A 25,523-nucleotide genomic window follows, 5' to 3' on the forward strand; every position below is an offset into this window, starting at 1 on the left:
TTTTCAGTTTGTTTATATGGTGGATTACGTTGTCAGATTTTCATATGTTGGACCATCCCTGCATCTGTGGGATGAAGCCAACTTGGTCATGGTGGATGATGGTTCTTTCTGATGTGTTCTTCGATTCGATTTGCCAGTATTTTATTTAGTATTTTGCATCAATGTTCATGAGTGAGATTGGTCTGTAATTCTCTTTCTTAGTATTGTCTTTCTGTGGTTGGGTATCAGGGTAATTGTAGTCTAATAAAAAAAGATTGGCAATGTTCCTTCTGTTTCAATTGTATGAATTATTAACAGCATTACTCAAACGTGTTAGGAACGAGTAAGCCAGGAGATGCAAGAGAGGGTAACTAAAGAGAAACTCAATATCGCACCTTTCTGTGAATTCTAATTTTAATGGGAAAGAAAAGTCATATGTACCAAGGGGTAGAAATCAAGCAGCATGGGTCAGATGAGGACAGCATCACTGAGGCACGCCGCGTCCGCCAGCAGAAGAGACGACCACAACAGGATTCTTCTCAGAACGTACTTTTATTGGGAGAGCACAACTTGAGGTTGATGGCGAAGGACCCCAGACCCTGGCGCGCACGGTTTATAAGCTGTGCAGAACAAAGCCTGAGATGTGTCCGAGTCTGAATGGCTCTGGCCGCTCCTGATCTTACGCGTCAGCTCACGATTGGGGGCTGGATCGCGCCATTCGGAAAAGCGCACCAGGCATCACGATTGGCGGCTGGACCGCGCCATTCGGGAAAGCGTGCCAAGCACCTCAGGGCAGGGCCGAAGCTGCTTGAGATGCAGGAGATGACGGCAAGGTTGTGGCACCTTGGCGCCCTACACATCACTATTCGCAAAAGCTGGCAAGGACTGCACTGACCACTGTCTTGAGGACACTGCTTGCTTTGCCACACATTCCTACCTTGTGCCCAAGCCTCAAACTACACAGAGCATAAACACAAGAGCCCAGACTCAATACATCCCATGTCTCTTACACATAGTCACACCAAGCATCCTCGGACAAAGAACAAGAGTGTGAAAACAGAAAGGCACGGGCATGGGTAGAGCGGGGAGTGTGGATCTTACTCCATTTGATTGCAGTAAGATCTTAAAAGAGGCTTTAGAGACGGAGATGTGGCTCAGTGAAGTAATACATGTGAGGCCTTTGATGAAGCCGTCTCCTCCCCACTTGTACAGATCTCACACATACTAGTTCTCTTTCTCTAAAGACAGGGTATCCTGGCTGTCCTGAAATTTGCTTTGTAGACCAGGCTGTCCCTCAACCTCAGATCCACCTACCTCTGCCTTCTGAGTACTGGAATTAAAGATGGGTGCTACCGTTGCCCCACTCTCTCTCTCTCTTTGATAAAGGGTCTCACTATTTAATACAGGTTGGACACAGACTGTGTGGGCAGGCAGAAGATCTATAATTCCAGCATTCCTAAATCAAGATGGAAGATGAAGACAGGAGACTCACCCAGAGGCTCCCTAGCTAGTAAGCATGGAGGACTACGTCAGTGGAAAGAAAAGGCCACCATTTCAATAAGGCGGAAGGGGAGAAACTGCTCCCCACGGTTGTCCTGAAATCCTCACACGTGACACATATGCACCATGACACTCAGTCGCTTTCACACACACACACACACACACACACACACACACACACACAATTTTTTTGGTCTCACTATGTAGCTCAAACTGTCCTGGAATTCACTGTGCATATCAGGCTGACCTGGAACTCACAGAGATCTCTGTTTCCCAAGTGCTGGGATTAAAGGTGTGCGCCACCACTGCAAGGCACAAGTATTCTTTAAAGGAAAAAGACTTATGTGTGTGTATATATATATTGTTTTGACAAGCTCTCCCACTATATAGACCTGGCTAGCCTAGAACTCACTAAGTGAAGCAGGCTAACCTCAAGCCCATGCATATCTGCCTGCCCCTGCCTTCTGAGCACTGAGAAAAGGTACGCACCACCACACCAGGCCTTCCTGTTTCACCCTATGAAACTCCATGAGAGATATAGCATGTTATTCTGAAAGACCCCCAGGACTCCACCCCCCAGAACCTGCAGCTGGCCTGCTCCCATGAAAACATCCTGTTTGCTATCAGGACCTGCAGCCAGCTGCTCTCATGAGAACATCCTGTTTTGGTGGAAGACCCTCGAGACCCCCAGGAGCTGAAGCTGGCCTGTTCTCATGAGAACATCCTGTTTGCTTAGGAGAACAGGATATCTATGGTTGGCACATGTGCCAAACTTAGAATGTTAGTGGGAAATTTCAGGGCCAAAATGAAACATCTAGGAAATAGCATGGACAAACAACATCGTCCATTGTCACTGTCTGATCTGTTTAAAATAACCAGTGATCTTTATGCTCTGAAAACTGCCGATTATGTAATTAATTTTGCCTATATAAGCTTGCTGAAATTTTGCTCGGTGTGCTCAGTCTCCCCCTGGAGACCTGTGTGACCCGATAGCGCTACCGAAATAAACCTCTTGCTGTTGCATCTGCTGGCCTGGATTAATGAGTCTGGGGACTTCCCTCGTGGCCTTAGAAATTCTAGGGTCTTTCATTTGGAGGTCCACCGAGATTTGATGGACCCCAGCTCAATTAACCCAGCTCCCAGCAGGAGGTAAGTCCGGCCGGCACTGTCTATTGTCTTTATCTGTTTGTCTGCTTTGTTTCTGTCATTATTGTAGTGCTGTGCAGCTTCTGAAATTGTACCTACGTAGGGCCAGTATCTGTACTGGGGGATACGCCAGTAATCTGTAAATCTGGGGGACGCTCCAGTAATCTGTAAGTCTGGAGGACACTCCAGTATCCGAAGGGGCTAAGAGTGACCAGGTCACTCCTCTAGTTCCCAGGAGGCACGACTTTTTGTCGCTCACCTCCATCTGAATCTGTAGTGCTGCGCAGTTTCTGATTTTGAGTTTGGTTTTGGCTTTTCGTGGCTTTGTTTTTATGTTGTGTCTTTGTTTTTGTATGTTTGTACTCGAGTCTAAATCTGGTACCATGGGGCAGTAAGTAACCACCTCTCTGACCCTAACTCTAACTTCAGAGAGAAGCTGCAGACCCAGCTATGGAAATCCGAAAGAAATGCTGGCAAGGGGTCTGCTTCCTGGAATGGCCCACTTTTAAAATGGACTGGCCACAGGTTGGGACATTCAATCTAGATACTCTTTTGCAGGTTAGAGAAAAAGTCTTCCAGCCTGACCCTTATGACCACCCGGACCAGGTTCCCTATATTGTCACTTGGGAGAGCTTGTCCAGAGAACCCTCCTACTCTGGGTCAAAGCATTTTGTTACAGAGCAAGATGCAGGCACCGTGGCTGGCCTCCACCGTCACCATGGGCGAAAAGGCAGCCCAGGGGAAAGCTCGCCACGGGCTACAGCTAAGTTCCCCGAGCGAGGAGCCTCTGCTATCGACTCCTCACTCCTCTTAGGCTATGTAATCCTGCCCACCTCTGCTCACAGCTAGTTCTCCCTGCTATAGTAGGTAGAGACTGGGGCCGAAATATCCACAAGAGGGAAATGCTTGCCCCACTGAAGTCCCTGTGCTGAATGTGACATCCTCCCTTGCTCCAGCAGGGCTCCATTCTGACCTGGAGTCCACCAGCACCGTGCAGGAGGACTGGAGGGGAGGAGGGCTGCCTTAGACAGTCCAGGGTGCTCCCTCCCCCTATAGCCAATGCCAAGGTCTTCCCAGCTCCTACTGGCAGGTATGTCTTCAAGGGCCTGCCAGCCCTGATAGCATCTCTCTAGGGATGCTCTCTTCCAGTCATCACGTGCTGTGTCCAGGGTAAATCTTCTCGTTTAAAAATTGAGGGGAATTAAGCTGAGTCACTTTAAAAGAATGTGTTTATAGAAATTCTAGGGTCTTTCAATTCACCCACAATCCTAGCCCTTAACACGCTGTCTGTCCCTCTGGATCAGTTCAGAAGGGCTTTGTGGCGAAATCCTCCTAACATTCTGAGTCAGACACTGTCATTGTCACCTTCATTTTATAGGTTAGCAAATGGAATTTCTTTTTTCCTTTTTTTGAGACAGAATTTCTCTGTGTAGCTTTGGAGCCTCTCCTGGAACTCACTCTTTAGAGCAGGCTGGTCTTGAACTCACAGAGATCAATCTACCTCTGCTTCCCGAATACTGGGATTAAAGACATGTGCCATCACTGCCCGGCTGTTTATTTTTAATTAAGAGAATTTTTAAGCTTGATGTGGGTGCACACGTCTGTCATTACAACATTTAGTAGTAGGAAGGAGATGAAGAATTTAAGATCGTCGTAAGTGATGAGGCAAGTTCAGTGCTAGCCTGGGATACACGAAACTCCCTAATGGCTGCCCCCGCCTTCATGAGGTTGAGGCAAAGAGAACTGTGCTCATCTTCCCAGGCCCAACTGAGTTCAAGGCCAGCCTAGGGGACGTTCGAGACACCGTCTCAAAATTTCAAGAAGCAAAATCAATATATCTCCTCCCGAAAAAAAAGAAAAAGAACTTTTACTTGGTGTAAACCAGATTTTTTTTTTTTTTTTAAGCGGGGCCAGGCTCTTAGAGTCCCATGAATCTGGTTTCTGCACTGCCCCCTAGCGTCGGACCAACACTTACTCAGGAAAAATGAAATCTTCATTTTCGGAAATCCGAGGTTTGGGAACCAGCGTTATTTACATACCCACAATGCACTGCACGCAGGGTAGTGCGAAATTTAAATGGATAGCGCTTTTATCTTCTCTTTCTCGCTTTCTTTTCTTTCAGGTCATGTGTCTTTGGGAGACGTGCGTGAGAGAAAAACAGGCGTCATCACTTACTTCGTGGAGCTAGCGCCCATCGGTTATCTAGGAGATCGAGTCGTCCGAGGACGGTCGGCGGGACAGTATTTACATACTCTGGTTTCTCTTCAGATCGTATAAATCTTTCGCCTTTTACTAAAGATTTCCGTGGAGAGGAACAACTCTGAGTCTTAACCTAATTTTTTGAGGTCCTGTTTATACAGGGCTGTTATGCGTTGTTTAAAGAAAGTAGTTTTTCTACCGTCTTTATATGTTTTCCACGTATTGTGAAAAACATGTTGTTTCTTGTGCTTTTATCGATGAAGTGTGAATGTTCTCCACCCTGGTGTCCTAATGTTAATACAGTTCTTTGAAATGTAGGGCGGGGTGTGAAGTTCCTATGAAGTCTACACTGGTGTGGATGCCCCTGTGTGGGGAGGAAGCAGGGCTGTGGTCAGAGCCTTCTTAGCCTACTCCAGGAGTTCTGGCTCTTGTGCCTGATCCACTTCGCTCAAAAGGATAAAAAGCAGGCAAGGGAGGTGCCGACACCTAAGTTCACTACTTTCTTAGTGCTTTTATGGCACTGAAGGTGCAGAAATATTGTTCAATGACCTTCCACTTAAGAATGCCAACATCAGAACTAAGAAAGGACTTCTCCAAAGCGGTCCTGCCTGGAATTTATCTCCATGTATAACTGCTTTGAAGAGAAAAATGTCACTTTCCTCTCGGGAAAGATTGCTGTTCCAGGAATTGGTGACAAGAGAGGACTTATCACAACTAGCAGTTTATAGAGAGAAGATTCAGTGTGTCCCGTCCCTAGGGTAGACAGTAGAGGTTGCACAGCGTGAGGCCGGCCTCCTGAGTGAAACAGTGAGACCCTCGCAGAACAACAAACAAAACAGAAAACAGGGCTGGTGAGTTGGCTCCGTAGGTAAGGACACATGCCACCAGGCTTGTCAGCCTGAGTTCCATCCCCAGTGGGATGGATGTGTCAGTGTCCACATGAAAGGACAGAGCTGGCTCCTACAAGATGTCCTTTGTCCTCCACCGCACACTGTGGCATGTGCACAACATAAACACACACAATAAATCAGTTTTTACTTTCATTTTATTTCATTTTTGGAGAGAGTATCTCACTATGTAGTCCTAGAACTCACACAGTCTGCCTGTTTTGGTTTTTCAAAGTTAATATCAGTACTAAAGGCACATGGAAATAAATGTAAATCAAATTAATAGTTTTTCTGTTATGATACATGTGTTTTGCATGCATGTATGCTTGGTGCCAGTGGGGGGCAAAAGAGGGCACTGGATCTCCCTCGAACTGGAGTTACAGATGGTTGTGAGTTGCCTTGTGTGCACCGGTGGCTGAACCCAGGTCTTCTGAAATAGCAGCCAAGGCTTTTAACAGCTGGGTCTCTCCAGTACTTAAAAAAAAAACTGTAAGAGAAATTAATGAGCTCAATCAGGAATCTTAAAAGAAGGGAGGTGTGACTCAATGGTGCCTTGTTACCTAGCACTGAAAAAAAAAGTGATAGATGCTTTTAATCCTAGCACTCAGGAGGCAGAGGCAGGTGAGTGGATCTTTGTGAGTTTGAAGCCAAACTGACTCACCTAGTGAGCTCCAGGACAGTCAGAGCTACACAGGGAGACCCTGTCTCAAAAATAAAAATAAAAATAAAGGGAAAAAAGAGAATAAAGAAAAATAAAGAGGAAAGAGGCATAAAACCATGAGTATCTTTTACAAATAACCCACTAATTGCTGCCTTAGGGACGCAACATTAAATGTATCCCTTGGTTAGGAGCACACTAATTCACTATCACTTACTTTGTCAGATCCATGCTGGCCAAAAGTCAGTGGACAAATGACCAATTTGCTGAATAACAATTCACCAAATCACTGATTTACTGAAGACACATGTCCTTCAAGTATTTGTACAAGGTTTAGCAGTTCAAATCAGTGGCAGAAGCCACCCTTTCCTAATCCCAAGGGCCCCTTCCTCAGTGCCCCCTTTCTGCCTTGTGCTGGCCTTTCCTCCATGTCTGTGGCCCTGACACCCTCATACTAGCTGCTAAGAATGGGCAGTCAGGCACCATGCAAAAGCTTTTGCAGATTTCACTGCAAAAGCTGTTAAATCTATTTGTCTGTGTTAGGTATCTATTTCTATAATAAACCATCCCTAAAATGTAGTGTGAGACACTAAAGCGCTCACTATGTAGCCCAGGCTGGCCCTTGAACTCACTATTGGTGCAGGAGAATTATCTGTATTCTGTCAATCACATTTTAATAAAACACTGATTGGCCAGGCAGGCAGTATAGGCGGGAAAGCCAGTCAGGAAGTAGGGGTGGAGCAAAGAGACTGGGAGTTTTCTGGGACACAGGAAACTCTCGCCATTCCTGTGCAGACCACTGAAGAGGCAGCATGTAACCTGCCCTGCTGAGAAAGGTACGGAGCCATGTGCTAACATAGATAAGGATAATGGGGTAACATAAGTTATAAGAGTTAACAAGAAGCCTGACCTAATGGGCCAATCAGTTTATAACCTAATGTAGACTCCGTGTGATTTTCCTTGGGACTTGCTGGCTTGTTGGGGTACTGGGTGGGACAGAAACCCCAACAAGCCGGCCCTCATGTGGGCCAATCAGTTTATAACCTAATGTAGACTCCGTGTGATTTTCCTTGGGACTTGCTGGCTTGTTGGGGTACTGGGTGGGACAGAAACCCCAACAAGCCGGCCCTCATGTTACACACTATGAACCCAAGCTGATCTTAAACCCTTGATCCTATGGCCTCAGCTTCCAGAACACTGGGATTACAAGCCTGTGCCACCACATCTGGCTAGTAAGAATTTCTGTACCTTAGTGTTTATGGGTCAGGAATCTGACAAGAACTTCACTGAGTACTTAGTTTCTTCCTTTTTAAAAACCATTTGAGTCAAAATGTCTGTTAGTTCCCTTATTCCTCTGTTAATTTTCTCTCTGACTGACCTGTCCAATGGTGAGACTGTGGAAGTCATGAAGTCTCTCACTATTAGTGTGTGTGGTTTAGTTTCCTTTTTCTTTTTCTTTCTTTTTTTTTTGTTTTTGTTTTTGTTTTGTTTTGTTTTGTTTTTGAGACAGGGTTTCGCTATACTTATCAAGCCTGTCCTGGACTAGTTCTTGTAAACCAGGCTGGCCTCGAACTCACAGGGATCCGCGTGCCTCTGCCTCCCCACCCTCCCAGTGCTGGGATTAAAGGCATGTGCCACCCTGCCTGGCTAGAAGTGTTTCTTTTACATATGAGGGTGCCTTTGTATTTGGGGCATAGATGTTCACTATTGAGATTTCCTCTTGATGGATTTTTTTTTTCCTGTGACTAATGTGAAGTGTCCTTCTTTATCTCTTTTGATTGATTTTAGTTTGAAGTATATTTTGTTAGATACTGGGTTAGCTACACCAGCTTTTTTCTTAGGTCCATTGGATTGGAAAAATTTTTCCCAACCCTTTACTCTGAGGCGATGTCCATCTTTGAGGTTGAGGTGGTTTTTTTTTTCTATACATTTTTTATTGATATTTGTTGAGCTCTACATTTTTCTCTGATCCCCTCCCTGACTCTCCCCTCCCCACTGCAACCCTCCCCGAAGGTCCCCTGCTCCCACTTTACTCAGGAGAGCTTGTCTTTTTATACTTTCTACTTCCCATGTAGATTTATTTTTATTTTTTATTAAAAATTTCCACCTCCCCCCCTTCTCCCATTTCCCTTCCCCTTTCCTCACTCCCCCTCCCCCCCCAGTCCAAAGTGCAGTCAGGATTCCCTGCCCTGTGGGAAGACCAAGGTCCTCCCACCTCCACCCAGGTCTAGGAAGGTGAGCATCCAAACAGACTAGGCTCCCACAAAGCCCATACATGCAATAGAATCAAAACCCAGTGCCATGGTCCTTGGATTCTCAGTCAGTCCTCATTGTCAGCCATGTTCAGAGAGCCCGGTTTTATCACATGCTCCATCAGTCCCAGTCCAGTTGGCCTTGGTGAGCTCCCATTAGATCAGCCCCATCATCTTAGTGGGTGGGCACACCCCTTGTGGTCCTGACTTCCTTGCTCATGTTCTCCTGCCTTCTGCTCCTCATTTGGACCTTGGGAGCTCAGTCCAGTGCTCCAATGTGGGTCTCTGTCTCTATCTCCATCCATTGCCAGATGAAGGTTCTATGGTGATATGCAAGATACTCATCAGTGTGGCTTCCCATGTAGATTTTATCTATGTATGTATCTCTTAGCGTCTGTATTATTGTCTAAGTTCTCTGGGATTGTGGTTTGTAGGTTGGCTTTCTTTGCTTTATATTTAAAAACCACCTATGAGTGAGTACATGTGATAATTGTCTTTCTGTGTCTGGGTTACCTCACTCAATATAATGTTTTCTAACTTCATCCATTTTCCTGCAAAATTCAAGCTGTTGTTATTTTTTTCTGCTGTGTAGTACTCCATTGTATAAATGTACCACATTTTTCTTATCCAGTCTTCGGTAGGGTGGCATTTAGGTTGTTTCCAGGTTCTGGCTATGACAAACAAAGTTGCTAGGAACATGGTTGAACACATGTCCTTGTGGCACGATTGAGCAGCCTTTGGATATATACCCAAAAGTGGTATTACTGGGTCTTGAGGAAGGTTGCTTCCTAATTTTCTGAGAAATCGTCACACTACAATCCAAAGGGGCTATACCAGCTTTCATTCCCACCAGCAATGCAGAAGTGTTCCCTTTTCCCCACAACCTCTCCAGCATAAGTTGTCATCAGTGTTTTTGATCTTGGCCATTCTTACAGGTGTAAGATGGAATCTCAGAGTTGTTTTGATTTGCATTTCTCTGATGACTAAGGATGTTGAACATTTCCTTAAGTGTCTTTTAGCCATTTTAGATTCCTCTGTTGAGAGTTCTCTGTTTAGGGCTGTACTCCATTTTTTTTTTTATTGGATTACTTGTTCTTTGGATGTCCAGTTATCTAGACAAAATATACTTTGTATATTTTGGAGATCAGACCTCTGTCTGATGTGGAGTTGGTGAAGATTTTTCCCATTCTGTAGTCTGTCGTTTTGTCTTGTTTACCGTGTCCTTTGCTTTACAGAAGCTTTTCAGTTTCAGGAGGTCCCATTCATTAATAGTTTCTCTCAGTGTCTGTGCTGCTGGGGTTATATTAGGAAGTGGTTCCCTGTGCCAATGCATTCAAGTGTGCTTCCCACTTCTCTAATGTTCAGTGTGGTTGGTCTTATGCTGAGGTCTTTGATCCATTTGTACCTGAGTTTTGTGCATTGTGATAGATTTGGGGCTATTTCATTCTGTATGTTGATATCCAGTTATGCCAGCACCACTTGTTAAATGTGCGTTCTTTTTTCCATTTTACATTTTTTGCTTCTTTGTCAAAAGTAGGTGTTTGAAGATGTGTGGATTGATATCTGTGTCTTCTATTCGGTTCCATTGACCCTCCTGTCTGTTCTGATGCCAGTACCAGGCTGTTTTTAGTTTTGTAGCTCTGTAGTAGAGTTGGAAGTCAGGGATTGTGATGCCTCCAGAAGTTCTTTTATTGTACAGGATTGTTTTGTCTATCCTGGGTTTGTTGTTTTTCCATATGAAGTTGAGTATCATTCGAGGTCTTTGAAGAATTTTGCTGGGATTTTGATGGGCATTGCATTGAAGCTGTTGTTTTTCTTCTTTAAGTTCATAAAACGCGTCACAGGGTCTAATTAGCTAAAGGGAGAAAGTAAAAGGCAAAACAAAAGGGAAAAACAAATAACAAAACACCACTAACAATAAAAAGTAACCTCAAACTATGTACTTGCTACAAATACAGTAAGAGGCAGAGTTAAACTCACAGGTCCAATGCACCATTGTAGGTGTCAATCCTTTATCATTAGTATTTAAGTGATTTAATACAAATAAGGTATGTGATAATAAATGATGAGGAGCAAAATACTCATGTGCTCTCTGAAGCCTTTTAATCTGTAATTTTAATATTTGATGTGTTCTTTTAATAATTACCTGGCTCTGGGGATTATATGGGATGCCTGTAGTATGTATAATGTGCCATTGTGCACAAAAAGTTTCAAAAGCTTCAGAAACATAAACAGGACCATTATCTGTCTTTACCTGTGAGGGCATTCCCATGATCTGAAAACACAAAGTGAGATGTTGAATAACATCTTTAACAGCTTTTCTTGTACATGCTGAAGCAACCATGTAAAAAAGTATCAACAGTCACATGTACGCAACATAACCTTCCAAAGGAGGGTACATGTGTTACATCCATTTGCCACAGCGCGTTAGGTTTTAGCCCTCTAGGGTTAACTCCCATTTTTAAGGGATGATGTACAGGAGGACACTGCTGGCATTGTTTAACAATGTGTCTTGCTTGTTCTCTAGCAATTTTAAACATCCTTCTTAAAGCCAATGCATTTTGATGATGCATAGCGTGGCTCTCTTGAGCCTCTTGTATTGTAAATGCACCTTCTTGTGTATAAAAATCAGCCATAGCATTGCCATGAACTAAAGGCCCAGGCAGATTGCTATGCCCTCGAATATGTCCTATAAAAAATTTCTGAGTCCTCTGATGAATTAACTGTTGTAATTCTTGCAACAAGGGGAGAATAGGGGATCTTCCAGACAATAGCGTTGTTTCTATTGCTGGAAAAAGTGTAACCACATATTTAGAATCTGAATATAGATTAAATGTTTGGGGGAACTTTTTGAAGGCTAAAATTACAGCTCGAATTTCTGCTTGTTGTGCAGATGACTTGATTCCTGTTTCCATATGCACAACACCCTTATGTGTAAAAACTACAGCCCTTCCTGAGGAAGAACCGTCTGTAAAAATACAGAGGGCCCTGTCTAGGGGCTCAGAAGAGACTCTGACAGGAAAAATGACCTCCACATGCTTAGCAAACTCCAGCAAAGGATGTCTGGGAAAATGATACAGTATCTGTCCCACAAAACCTTGTAGGGACAATATCCAGTCCTTATTATGTTGCATCAATTGATCTACTTGATTTTTATTGTATGGTGTTACAATAATTTTTGGTTCATAGCCAAACATTTCTCTGGATCTTTGTCTTCCTTTACTAATAAGCAAGGAGCACATATAAGGATAATTAGCTAACATTTTTGACTGTGTGTGTGGTAAGTGTAACCATTCCAACACTCCCTGTTGCCATAGACACGCTGTAGGGGTATAGGATGTTGCAAAAATTAACAAAGACGGGGACTGGAGAGATGACTCAGCGGTTAAGAGCATTGCCTGCTCTTCCAAAGGTCCTGAGTTCAATTCCCAGCAACCACATGGTGGCTCACAACCATCAGTAATGAGGTCTGGTGCCCTCTTCTGGCCTTCAGGCATACACTCAGAAAGAATATTGTATGCATAATAAATAAATATTTAAAAAAAATTAACAAAGACCATGGTAAGGAATAATCAATCTGTTTTAACCTAGATTTAGCTAAGGCTTCTTCCACTAGAGATATGGCTTGCAAAGCCTCGGGAGTCATGCAACGAGAGGATTTTGGATTAGGATCCCCATGTAGAATGGAAAACAGAGGACTAAGAGCTCCTGTAGTAATTTTTAAATAAGGCCTTATCCAATTAATATCTTCTAATAACTTTTGAAAATCATTTAACGTTTTTAATCTATCTTTCCTAATAGTCAATTTTTGAGAGCTAATGTACTCATCATGTATATTGTGTCCTAAATAACTCAGCGGACGATTTCTTTGTATTTTTTCAGGTGCAATTACTAGGCCATGCAAAGTTAATTCCTGTATTGTATCTGTTAACAATACTTCCAATATCTCCTTGTTATTATGAGCAAGCAAAACATCATCCATGTAATGAATTATATAGGCTGATTTAAATTTTTTGCCTAATATTCTTTGTCCCTTGTGGATCTGAATAGTTTCAGACAATGGTTTCATCATGACCTTAATGTCATTTTCTGTGTCTGCATCTATGACACCTGGCATAACCTCAAAATTCTTTTGATAGTTGGAACTTCTTCCTAGAATAAGTCCCACAGTTTGTGGCAACAATGTTCCTTTCATTGATGTGGGTACTAAGGCAATGCCATCCCATTTAGAAAGAATCATATTCTTTGAGCTAGCCAAATCAAGGCCAGGATGACCTGGTGTTGCTCTAGGCAACTCATGTATGATATACTCTGGAGCATCAGGATTTAAAGTTCCTGGCTCTGATTTCTTAACTGATTTCTCCTTTCCCTTAAGGATCCCTTGCTTAAATGCAAAGTCTAGGTCTCTCCCCTCTTCTCCCACAGTGACATCGAGAGACTCCCTGAAATGGCGAGCCAGGGTGCAATGGCATTGCGTTTATTTAAAAATTTCTTTCAAGTATTTTGTCTTATCTCTAGATTCTTTAAACATAGCAGCTCATTAAGAGCCCAAAAAATTGAGTGCAATTGATTAGCACCCATATTTAATTTATATTCCTTTTACTTTCGTTTCGTCGACTTGCGAAACTGCTTTTTACTCATTCCTTATTTACGGAATGAGCAATAAATCTCCCGCTTTGATAGCAGCTGCTCCCCCTTCATTTCCAGGGAAAAGCAATTAACCCCCGCTTTGCCACGGTTGCCTTCTCTCTATTTACAAAGAGAGCTATTAATGAATCCTGCTTTAACAGCAGACGCTTTCCTTTTACTTATAGGAAAAGCAATTAATCGTCCCTATTTTAGTCGTAGGATTCCCATTTACCTGAGAACTATTTTCCCCTGCTTTGGTCACAGGATCCCCAGCTTACCTGAGGACTATTTCCCCTGCTGTTTGTTCATAGTCTGGACCAGGTCCTGACAGCAGGTGTTGCACTGGGGGTCATCTTACCCAGTAGTCAGCATCATTGTTTTCCAGGTGGAGACATCGTGGTGTCCCATAATCTTCTTTGGAGACCTTGGATCACTGTTAGGGTCTCAGAGTCTCTGTCTAATATAAGCCTTTTAAACTTTATTTTAAATGCCATTTTGTATAGATTTTTGAAGTATTTAGGGCTGTCCAGGTATCTCTGATTAGGCAAACTTTATTATTTTTATTAACTTATATTTTTAACAAACCAAAAATATATACCATATTTTTGTTAGAGTGAACCTTAAATATAATTTCTTTGCTGAATGTGGAGAAAGCATTATTCGTTTTAGCATAAACAATTAATCAGTGACTATATTATTAAAGAAAAATATACCCAAATCAATATTTGCTCAGGAAGTTTTTGGCAAAATATGGCAAAATCATATGATGTTCATAGGACAGAGTTTTTGAGACCCTTACTCTGTTGAGTATACTCACCTCATATTTTTTAATATCATAAAGCTACACAAGCATGCATAAAAGAAATAACCATGACCCTTTCACAAGATAAATCCTTTTAAAACCAGAATTGACCATTAAACATTCAGATATAAGAAATTACGGCAGACTTCTTTTGGCCTCTTATTACCTTTTATGACATTTTATATACCTTTTGTAATTTTTAGGTTTGATTCCTTTCTCAATCTTTATTTCATTGATTAAGCCAGACACTTTTAGACAAACCCCTTTTATTATTTTTATTTATTATTATTACTATTTTTATTTTAGTTCTTTGCCTTATTTGGTTTTTCTTTAATATTCATTCTAAAATTAATGTTTTTTAAAGTTACAGGTTGGTATAATTTAAAACTTTTTATAAGCAGTATTAGGACAGGAAAGAGTTAAGAGAAGAAACTGCTGGCCAGCGGAAGAAATCTTGAGTGTTATCACAGTGAAAAACTTGGCTCAGAAAAGAAAAGAGGCACAGAAAGTGTCCTTAGCTGCTAATGCCTTTTTAAATTTTTTGTTAACCTTTTCCTGACCATAATTTCAGACCTTTTTGTTTTATATTTGTCTGGTTTTTATTTCTATTTTCATGTTTATTTTTTTATTCTTATCTAAGAGCGTTCCATCCTTATGGAACTTGGATTTACATTCATTCTTCCAGTGCCTTCCCTTTTTGCACTGGGGACAAAGTCCGGGAGTTCCTCTTTGCCCTGTTCCTTTTTGCCCTGCTTCCCTGGGCCTCCTGCAGTCTTTCTGCATGTGCCCAGGTTTCCCACAGTTATAACAAGTGAGAGGTGAGGAGTCTCTTACACCTCCTCCATATGTCTTTTCAATATAGGCGCTGAATTTCCAACCCTTCATTGTTCCAGCACAGGCCATCCTTAGGACTATGTCTGGTGAGGCATCTCTCATAGATTGCCCCATGGTTCCTGTGATTACTTATGCTTTGACTGGCAAATCCTCTTCTGGCGGGACTGCAGCTCCCTGGTAAGAGCCGTTTCTGAAAACTAATAAAAGGAAAAAGAAAGAAAAGAGAAAGATTACCTGTCCTTCAAGTCCCTGTTCGAAGTGCCACCTGCCATGGACCGGCTCAGGTGAGCCACTCAGACCGTGGGGGAACAGAACGAAGGGACAGGAGATTTCAGAATATGGCGAAGGAAATGACAGACAGACCACTCTCAATGTATTTGAGACATGCTGCTGCAATTTTACTTTTTCAGTGTGGGGCTTTTATATTTTTACAAACAAAGAACTTGGCAAAGGCATACATCATCAGATCATAAAATAGAAAGGAACAGCATAAAACAGTTTCACAAAGAGAATCTTTAAAGATGCTTTGGCATGAGTACAAGAACTTTTGCTCCCTCACATTCTGTAAAGTCGGCCTTTTTTCTTGTTTTTAGAGAGACCACTGCCCTTGAGTCGGACCATCTTTATCAGCTTATACCAGGTGGCTGGCTGGGTTAAGCTAAGTGACCTTGTGTGTCTGGGTGGGAAAGAAGAAGGCTACTATCTTCCTGGAAAACTTTCTGCTAGAAAATTTTAAAGACATGATCTCAAACTTGTCTGAAACTCATTTCATACCATTAATCTCAACTTCCTTCCCTTCCCGACTCTCAGGATCAGATGTTGTAATTAGCCTAGATTTTCTGGCCATGAGGAAGGCTGCATAGGCCTCCTGTTAAATCGCACGTATTTTCCCAGGTAAATGCCTAATACTGTTTTTCTGTAGAAGGTTTCTAAGGTTTTTCCTAGTAAAATTAACTCCTTTTGTTCCACATCATCAAGGAATTATCCTAATGATGACCCTGCCAATTCCCAGAACTGGCTACTTCTTTTAAGGCTTTAATGAATGGTGGGGCAGAGCTCAAAAATGTCCTCAGCAGTCTTGTTCATATCCGCAACTGCCTGGAATAGTCTGATCTGTTAGCAATATGCAGGAATCACAAAGAACACACAGACAAGGGAAAAGACACACATATGGCTCCAAGGCCAGCGAAGTCGAGTCAGTACAAATGGCGACTCAGGTGGCATTACACCACAACTGATTGCCAAGGGACCGCCTGGAACACAGATCCGAGAAGCACAGATCCCAATCATCTGGCAACACCTGCCCGTCCAGCATTTCTGCTACACTGGCGTGACAACCGTGGATGTAGCAGTTTATTTTTTCTAGTTGTTGTTGTTGTTACAGATAGGTTGTTTTGTTTGTTTGTTTACATAGCCTCTGCTATGTGAAAAATTGATGCGTGGACCACACTCCTGGATGACTTTCCAGACCCCAGAGAGGAGAAGGGAAAGGAAGACTGAAAAACCATGCGCTTGTTCTCTGGCAGACAGCTTAAATACCTTGTGGGAGTGGTCTTGAGCATTTCTGGAGAGGGGTCATTGTTTGGCTGACTTTCTCAGTGACTGAGTCCAGACTGAGGCAACTCCCAGGGGATGGGGCTTGGGGTGGAGCCTCCAGCCAAACATTCCAGACTCTTTGGATATAGGGGCACCAGTTCAAGTCTGGCTACTTCCTGTGGGCATAGGACAATGTGGGGTGGGGGAGAGGTGGGAGTTGGTGGACTCATGCTCAGTGGCAAGTGTGGGCAGAGAGGCATCTGGTTAACTGCCATCCTGGAGACCGTAGGCATCTATTTCTTGAGGCAGACGAGAAGGCAGGTTGCTAGGAGAAAAAAATAGATTATCGGCTCTATGAACGTGGCCAGCCATGGGAAGGGTGTTTAACCGCCAGAAAGAATGGACAGAGAAGTGCTCTGTACAGAAGAGGCAAGGGTAAATGAGTTAGACATGTGAGCAGATATGCCCTGTAGAACCAGATTTCAGTTGCTGGGTAAGTGCCCATTTGAGCCAGGAGAGGTGGTGCCAACGGTGACTTCCCAGGAGCTGGTTCAGGTGCTGGCGTTATCTGGAGAGCCCTTTGCAGGTTGTCTTTTGCCCACAGAGCAGGAGTGACCTGTAAAGTATGCTCGAAAATGGGTGGGTCAAACAGGCCCTGGAGACTGTGGGTTTTCACCAATCCAGGACCCTGCAGGTGTCTGTAAGACAGCCGGAGCCGATTGTCATCTCCGTGTCATAGCAAAAGATTCTGTTAAAAGGCATGAACATTTTAGAAGACAATTAAAAGACATGGGAAACTCTGAACCTCTGAAGTTACATCTGAAACCTGTTAATTCTGGACTATGAAGTCTGTGAAAGAGACACATCTGTCTGTACTTTTAGCAGGAAACTTAGCTAATAAGGTAACGAGCTACCAGTACCCTAGTCACCAAGACCATCAGACACATCTGAGAGGGATACGGAGATGAGCAGAAGTGGGACAGTTTTCCCAGCTACCCAGGCAACCCCAAGTCTCTTTGTGGTCTTTGGTGAACACCAGTCTTAGAAGCAATACTTGCCTTTATCTGCTAAGACCGGCAGGCCTGACAGATTTTCCTGTAGTGATAGGTAGGTCTACCTGTCTTGTCGGGATGCAATGATTGTTTTTCCCAGTGTTCTGTAGATAGTCATTCTTCATATCTTTCAAAGACTACAGAACATGGCATTTAATGTTTTAATAACTTAGGACTTTTCGTGACAATGAGACACATCTGCTCCTGGCAGCACCAATCTACTTCAAGAGGAAGATGGGCATCGAAGAGGCACCTTATGGAGTTGGTTAGCCATTTGGGCAAGAAATTGCTCTTGCCTGGACTGTTGTATAAACTGGACATAGAGAACCTGCAGAGAGAGGACTGCTGAACTTGCCTAAAGGTGAGATGATCTTTCAGGGTTCCTGATTCATGAAAGAGTCTGCGAGACATTCTGCAGGACACAGCAGATAGTGATTGAATTGCCTTTGAAATTTCCTGCTTCATGGAAATGTCTGCTGGATACTATGGGCCTGTAGGGTGAAGATGGATGCCCCAACAGTACAGAGGAACTTTGGGTGACTGTCCAGGCAGCAAGATGTCTCTGTCATTTCTAGAGTTTTGGAAGTTGCTTACTTCTTGTTTACTTAGATAATATTATATCCTTCTGGAGTCTTTGATGGAGTTGAAGAATGGTTAGTTATAGTTTTCCATTATTATGATAAAGATAAAATAGATATAAATATTGTAACCGTAATTCTTACTCGATAACTGTTTTGTTTTATGTAATTTTACTATGTTAAAGTGAAAGCCTTTCTTTTTTGTTTAAATAGAAAAAGGGGAAATGATGTAGATGGGCCTTCTGTTTATGTGTTATTTTCATTGGTTAATAAAGACTGCTTTGGCCCTTTGATAGGACAGAAAATTAGGTAGGTGGAGTAAACAGAACAGAATGCTGGGAAGAAGGGATGTGAGGCAGACGCCATGGAATCAGCACCAGGTCAGACATGCTGAATCTTTTCTGGTAAGCCACCACCTCGTGGTGCTACACAGAATATTAGAAATGGGTTAATCAAGATGTGAGAGTTAGCCAGTAACTAACTCTCTAGAGATAATGGGTCAGGCAGTGTTTAAATGAATACAATTTGTGTGTTGTTATTTCCGGGGCTAAGCTAGCTGTGCGGGAGCCGGGTGGGACGAAAAGCAGGCCTGCCCACAGCTCCTTACTACAAGGGTGGCCTTGAGCTCACAGAGGTCCGCCTTCCTCTGCCTCCAGAGTGCTGGGATTAAAGGCGTGCGCCACCACTGCCCAGCCTCAAGAGTAGTTTCTTGCCCAAATGGCCAATCAATGCCATATGAAGCCTCTTTGGTGCCCATCATCCTCTTGAAGCAGATTGGTGCTGCCAGGAGCAGATATGTCTCATTGTCATGAAAAGTCCTAGGTTCTTAAAGTATTTTAAATGCCATGTTCTAAAGGTCTCCAAAAGATTTGAAGAATATGTATCTAACTGAAATATATCTCCATGTATCTAGAAAACCTAACTATCATGACTACAAGCTTGACTATTATAGATAATTATCTATTAACCTATGTTTGTTAATTACAGACTACATTTTTAAAGAGATTTATTTATTTATTATGTATACAACATTCCTTCCATGTATGCTTGCAGGCCAGAAGAGGTCACCAGATCTCATTACAGATGGCTGTGAGCCACCATGTGGTTGCCGGGAATTGAACTCAAGACCTCTGGAAGAGCAGTCAGTGCTCTTAACCTCTGAGCCATCTTTCCAGACCCTAGAATACATTTTTAAATGAGCTGCACAAACACAATACCTCAATCAAGAGAAGAAATAAACATATAACTAAATTGACCTAAAATTTGTAAACAATCATTTAGGGAATTTGGACGCAGTTCTCTCCAAACCGCTTCCTGCTTTTTGTTGGGCAAAATATTTTTGGGGTGTTTTCACAGAGACCTTTCAGGGGGACCTGGTCCAACCAACCACATTAGTCTGGAAGGAATCCATAGATTATCATCTTCTGTGGAAACAAAAGAAGGACCTCTTTTCCAAAGCAACATGTTCTTAGACTCAATTCTGAAGTCAAGATATTTTTATGTTGCTTTAACTTAGCAGTCCGTACAATGAAATGTCTCTCATTATGTAGCTCTTTAACAGTCAAAAAATTTAAAGAAAACACAATAATATACATAATCCAGACTCTGTGTATATTCCATACTTACGTGGCTTATTTTTCTCTATTCCTATTACTTTTTCTCCAAGTTTACTCTGTCTCTTTAACAACTTTGTTTTATTTTTTAAAAACCATTTACCTCTCTTTATAGCTCTCTATACTCTTTTTCTTCCCTCTCCTAAGCCTACATACATTTATCCAACACTGTGACAATTTAGGGGTATTTTTTATTTGGATGTGTCTTTATTGCATATCTGTAATCCTTTTCTGACCAGAAAGGCTTTTTTCTTTCTTTCTTTTTTCTTTCTTCCTTCCTTCCTTCTTTTCTTTCTTTCTTTCTTTCTTTCTTTCTTCCTTCCTTCCTTCCTTCCTTCCTTCCTTCCTTCCTTCCTTTCTTTCTTTCTTTCTTTCTTTCTTTCTTTCTTTCTTTCTTTCTTTCTTCTTTCCTTGCTATCTATACAGGTATGGCTAGGGCCAACAGGGCCCTGCCTGTTGACTCTGCCCATACAATGAAATGTACAACATGGAAGAAGCATGTTTACTACGTCTGAGACTTCCCGGGCTCTTGTGAATATTTCTAATGATTTCATCTGGTTCTCATTCTGCACTTGTGGTTCCAAGGTTTTAACCTTTTCTATTAATAATATCTTCTCAGCCTTGGCTATTATTTGAATGGTGTGCTGATTGCCTTCCTGGAGAGATGCTCCATCTGATATCTTCTCATAACGTTTTTAGAGATTCTGATTGTCAGTTTCAACAGTAGGAATCCTGTTAGATATCTCTCGGTACCTTTTTGCCAGGTTTCATAACCCATTGACATGGATTGAGTTTCACCTGTGAAATTAAGATTATCATTTTCAATCCTATGAATCATTTCAGCTAAAGACTGTATTCTTCCTAAAAGTTTCTTATTCTTGACTCTGTTATCAAACCATTTATTTGAGGATATAATATGAAGAACAAAGCTAGACACCATGATCACAAAAATATGTGTACAAGGTAGCTCATATAATTCTTGCAGAATTCATTCATAGTAGAAAAAAATGTTAAATTCATGGATGGTGATATTGTCTACAATTATTTTGGGATTGGTTTACAATTTTCAAATGTACTTATCTATCTATCTATTTATTTATTAATCAAATTAACTTACCTCCCTTAAACTTTTCAGAAAATTGTTGTAGGTATAATAATCTTGATTGGCCAGCAGGAGCCACAGTTGCAGCAGTAAGACAGGCGCTTACTACTTTAATTACTTGAGAATTAATAACAAATTTAGTTAATTACTTAAGAGCAGCACATCTGTATATGTAAAAGGTTGAGTTAGGCAGAATATCAAGAAACCCAGAGCTTCGTATTCGGGTGACCTGATACTCCCTTTCACCATCCCCCAAATTCACACGTGTCATTCACACATGCCCTGTGGTGTTGTGACAAGCTGCAGAGCAAGAGGCCAAAGCCAACTAGAACAGTTTTCTCTTTTGTTTGTTTGGTGGTCTTTTTGGAGACAGGGTTTCTCTGTGTAACAGCACTGGCTGTCCTGGAACTCACTCTGTAGAACAGGCTGGCCTCAGACTCAGAGATTCACCTGCCTGAGCGCTGGGATTAAAGGACACCTGTACCATTCCTGACAAGTAATTAGCATTTTAAAAGGAAATATGCTGCAGCAGAAGCTGGGACTTGGAAAGACAAATTTTCCCAGAGAGAATTCCATCTCTGGGTGAGTGGGGGTGGGGAGTTATGATTGTTTGCTTGCTGGCTGGCTTGCTTTTAATAACGTAAGAGACTGACTTGGTCCTGTCTCCTCTGCCATTTGTGATGGGTCCATATCTGGGTAGCCAAATGGACACCTCACCGTCTTAGGAGGTGAAATTACAGCAGCACCAGTCGTCCTGTTTGTCATGTGGGGTACGGTGCGACGGGTCATTAGGAGTTGGGCCTTTTATCTCAGCATGGTCCCCTGACACAAAGGGCAAATAAAATCATTAGTGTAGGTCCAAGATATCTCCCCCTGACCCAGCACACTATTTCATATGGAGACAGGTTCTTGGGGACAGGGGCCTGGGGACCCTGATTCATCCTAGGGTGTAGGATCCTACAGTATTAAAGGCTTGAGTGGCATTTTGGGGAAGAAGAAAAAAAACTTTACACCGCCGGAGACCCCTTGGACACAAGGAGGATTCAAAACTACAAACATACATGCTCAGAGAGATACGCTCTAAAGTCCAAAAAACATATCAAAAACTGAGCAGCAATGGGAAGTTATGCGCGCACACCCAGATAAGTTAAAAAGGACCCCCCAGTAATTCTAAAAAAGTAAAAATGGGGGAGAAGGCTGATTTACAAGGTCAAAAGCTTTATGTTATGTTATGTGTGTTGTCTGTTGTGTACTGGACAGGAGAAAGATATTTAAATTTAGAAACTGCTAAGGATATGATGTTTTGGAAAAGAGGTTCTGTTTTCGTCTCCACAGAAAATGAGAGCCTAAAGGTGTACTTGGGATTTATGTGGTTTGAATCACCGAGACCTTCTGAAATGTTATAGTGTTTACCCCTAAAATACAGCGGCCCAATTCAGCAGGAAGCAGCCAAAGAGATTAACGGCGCCCAAATTCCCTAAAAGATTAAATAAGGTCCTTTCAGTGATTGCAGAGCAGCAAGCCTGCTTCTCTGAGTTCCGCTTTGCTCCGTACACTGGTTTGGGCTCGGAGTGGGTGCAGCTGGGGCTGGAGGGCGGCTGGAGCGGAGCTTTGCTCTGTGGCTATGGTGGGAGGCACGCTGCGCCGGCTCAGTTGGTGCCTGGCCTGGAGGTGCCGGGAATGAGAGCGGTGCCACAGGCAGCCGGGCCAGAGGGCTTACAGTGTACCTGGGACTGTGAGGGTCTCTGAGGCTAAATGGCTCTGGTTCCATTTGGCTATGCTAAACGATGCTGACTTCAGGCAGGGCTGGTCGTAATTATAATAAAAGCGCAATTAAGGTTTAGACGCAGTAAACAGGCAGTACCGTATTACATCTACATAGTGCGACTTAAGTTTTTAAGAACTGCTTAGCATTTTAAGAACTCAAGTCCTCCTAAAAGATTGCTGTGTATACGCTTGGCTTGTCTGGTGTTTCGGGATCCGCAGGGAGGTGGATGCGAAGGGCCCTTGGATTTTGGGGTGATTGGGTCGTTGGCTGGATCTGTGAGAGTTTACAGCCGCTTACAGCACAGGTGTTGAGAGTTGGCTAATAGGAAAGCGGCCCTGGTCGCCGCCTCTCCCATCAGCCCCTTGAGCCGCAGCGGCTCTGGCGCGGACCTTGAGATGTTGCCGCCTGTGCCGCCTCGGTCTGGGTGTCGGCTCCCGCATTCCCCACCAACACAGCCGCGGAGGACTGGGCTGGCCCCGCAGGGAAGGCGGGGGCGCCTGGGGGTGGAGCCGCCACTTCCTGGCCTGGGACACGGGGATCCGCGCAGCGAGCAGGCCCAGGGCCGCACACAGCCCTTGGATGGCGGGCGGGCTCTGGAGCCCGAGGCCACCATACCGACAAGAAATACGGGAGCCAATAAATCTTAAATCTAATATCAACAAACAGGGCCTGGGTTTTTCCTAGGTGCCACTGGGGCAGCACGGCCTATATCATAAAAAACAGAGACCCTCAATCAGTTATCTACCACAGTGGCTACAGCCCTGGATCAACAGGCTACCATAGATACATCTATTAGAGGTAAAATAAAAAACAGGTAGATATCTTATGGCAGCTTGCCCAATTGGACTGTGAATGGAAAACTCCAGCCTTATATATGACCAATGTACCATATAAAAACTTTATAAAAGTGGCTAACTTGTCCCGAGAATTGTCTTTATATCTTGCAGGAGAATTTTGATGATTTGCTGTCCTCCTTGAGACGGTCCATCATGACAATCAACTCCACGCGAATGGACATAAGCTTGACCGAAGAATTCCAGTCCTGGATTGTGTCCTTCATCTCCTACTTCAAAGAATGGGTGGGGGTTGGAATGTTTAAAACAGTCCTATGCTAAGAAATAGTGTTTCTCCTCTGGATGGTCTGCTGACTCAAATCCCAAAGTCTTAGGGACGAAGTGGTTGTGGCACCAGCGCTGGCTGCCCTGGAACAGGGAGCCTCTTTTGACATGTGGTTATCTTGTTAAAGCAGTAAGGTTTAAGCCAACCAGCTCCTGCACCCCTAGGACTGTGGTCCATGGCACAGGGTGGAATGCTTGGCTTAGCTAGCCCTGAAGGTTGTGGAGCTAAAAAGCATCGCACAGAGAATGGCCCTCTCTGAAAGATAAGTCGCCCTACATAAGGGTTTCCTGCCGTATATCCCCTTTCCCAGAAAAATGGCAGAGGGCAGGCCGGATAGGTTCCAGGTGTCATGAACCTAGGGGCAGATTCCGTGTAAGCCCATTTTAATGTTTCTATTTTGGGAAATGCGACCTCTATCTTTACCTTCCGAGGGAGTTGCCTTTCTGCAAAGAAGTAAAATTAGGGGGAGATGTAGAAGGCCGAAGCCACATTCTCCATCATCAAGATGGCGCTGACATCCGGCTTCACCACCAGGTGAACGCACATGTGCTCGGTAACTTTCCACCACTGCTGTCCCCGCCTACTCCCGAGGCATTCACCTGGGACTGGGAGCAGTTGACCAATCCAAGAATGACACGTCCGAAGCTAGGACTGTTTCATATATAAGGGATGGCTTCCTTCATATCTGGGTCTCCGCCATGTTGGCTGATGCTCGCTCTCCCAAGGGGCATTAAAGCTATTTCTGCAGTAGGATCCTGTGTCCCGCGTGGTTCTTGCAGGTGAGGCCGAGCGCAGGGCACTGGGTAGCAGTGGTACTGTAAGAAATTGAAGGCCAGGTCAGCTCAGCTTGTGCTGTGCACATCTTCAATGGCTACTCACACTCAGGCGCTCAAGGGGGATGGGTCTCAGGGGACTCAAGGGCCAGAATGCGACATCACTTAGGGGTCAGAAGGCCCTCTGTGGTGGGGGAGAGCTCTGAGATAACACAGACCTTCAAGATCGATGGCCTGCAGGCTGAACGCACCAACCTCACCAGAAGGTTGAATCAACAGGGACAGAAGGAAAGAGAAGAACATTAGTAAACACACCCAATGGTGCCACAGAAGCCACCATGTGGCATTATAGGAGTCCTCCCTTGGAGGTACTTCTTGTTTATTTCTTCTACCCTCTCTCTCTTCCTCTACAAAGTAGAAAGAAAACGTTATTCAACAGCAAAGCAATAATATAAATCAGAAATATGATGTCTAGAGGCTCACAACAATCTTCTGGTCCCTGCATGCACATAATACAAATGTATACATCAGGCACATACACATCTAAAATAAAAATTTTTTTCAAAGAAAGATGTCACAAAGGATTCAATGGACTACATAAGACTGTACTCAAGGGCTTGAGGGTCTCTTTATTTTTAAAGATTATTCATTTTTGTCTGTTTGCCTGCATATATACATGTGTGCCTGATGTCCATGGAGGTCAGAAGAGGGTATCAGATCCCCTTGGAAATGGAGCTACAAATTGTTGTAGTCACCACATGGAAACTGTTGAAGGAAAAAAAAAAGCTGGATGTGATGGCACTTCTTTAATCCCAGCACTCAGCAGACAGAAGCGGTGTGATCTTTGTGAGTTCGAGGCCCGCCTGGCTTATAATACGAGTTTCAGATCAGCCAGAGGTATCACACAGAAAAAGCAGGGTGGAGGTACTGAACTTGGTCTCTGCAAGAGCAGTAAGCACGCTTGGCCACTGACCCCTCTCACCATCTCCTTGGTTGGAATTTTAGAATGTCAAGAGGGAAAGAGTAGAGAGTTTATAAAATTATATCACACGACTTAGGGCCTCCAAACCTGCCTTTTTTCTTTAGCATTTGAGAA

General features: G+C 43.3%; 1 long non-coding RNA gene and 1 other non-coding gene across 5 annotated transcripts; both read left to right on the top strand.

Annotated features, from left to right (window-relative positions):
* Nucleotides 1–2,271: 2,271 nt before the first annotated feature.
* On the top strand, nucleotides 2,272–24,407 carry LOC146892319 (uncharacterized). Of its 4 annotated transcripts, none has more exons than XR_015737519.1 (4): nucleotides 2,272–2,628; nucleotides 4,531–4,637; nucleotides 4,748–7,205; nucleotides 17,648–24,407. It is a non-coding gene; the product is annotated as an uncharacterized LOC146892319 (long non-coding RNA). The 4 variants fall into 4 exon arrangements; XR_015737518.1 differs by lacking the exon at nucleotides 4,531–4,637 and adding an exon at nucleotides 14,915–15,063 and having other exon boundaries at nucleotides 23,483–24,407; XR_015737517.1 differs by lacking the exon at nucleotides 4,531–4,637 and having other exon boundaries at nucleotides 17,648–17,835; nucleotides 23,483–24,407.
* On the top strand, nucleotides 4,874–4,989 carry LOC146892320 (U5 spliceosomal RNA). The gene has a single exon (XR_015004930.1). It is a non-coding gene; the product is annotated as a U5 spliceosomal RNA (small nuclear RNA).
* Nucleotides 24,408–25,523: the final 1,116 nt, after the last annotated feature.

Source organism: Myodes glareolus, chromosome 3 (genome assembly GCF_982192425.1).
Source record: "Myodes glareolus chromosome 3, mMyoGla1.1, whole genome shotgun sequence".
NCBI classification, from domain to species: domain Eukaryota; kingdom Metazoa; phylum Chordata; class Mammalia; order Rodentia; family Cricetidae; genus Myodes; species Myodes glareolus.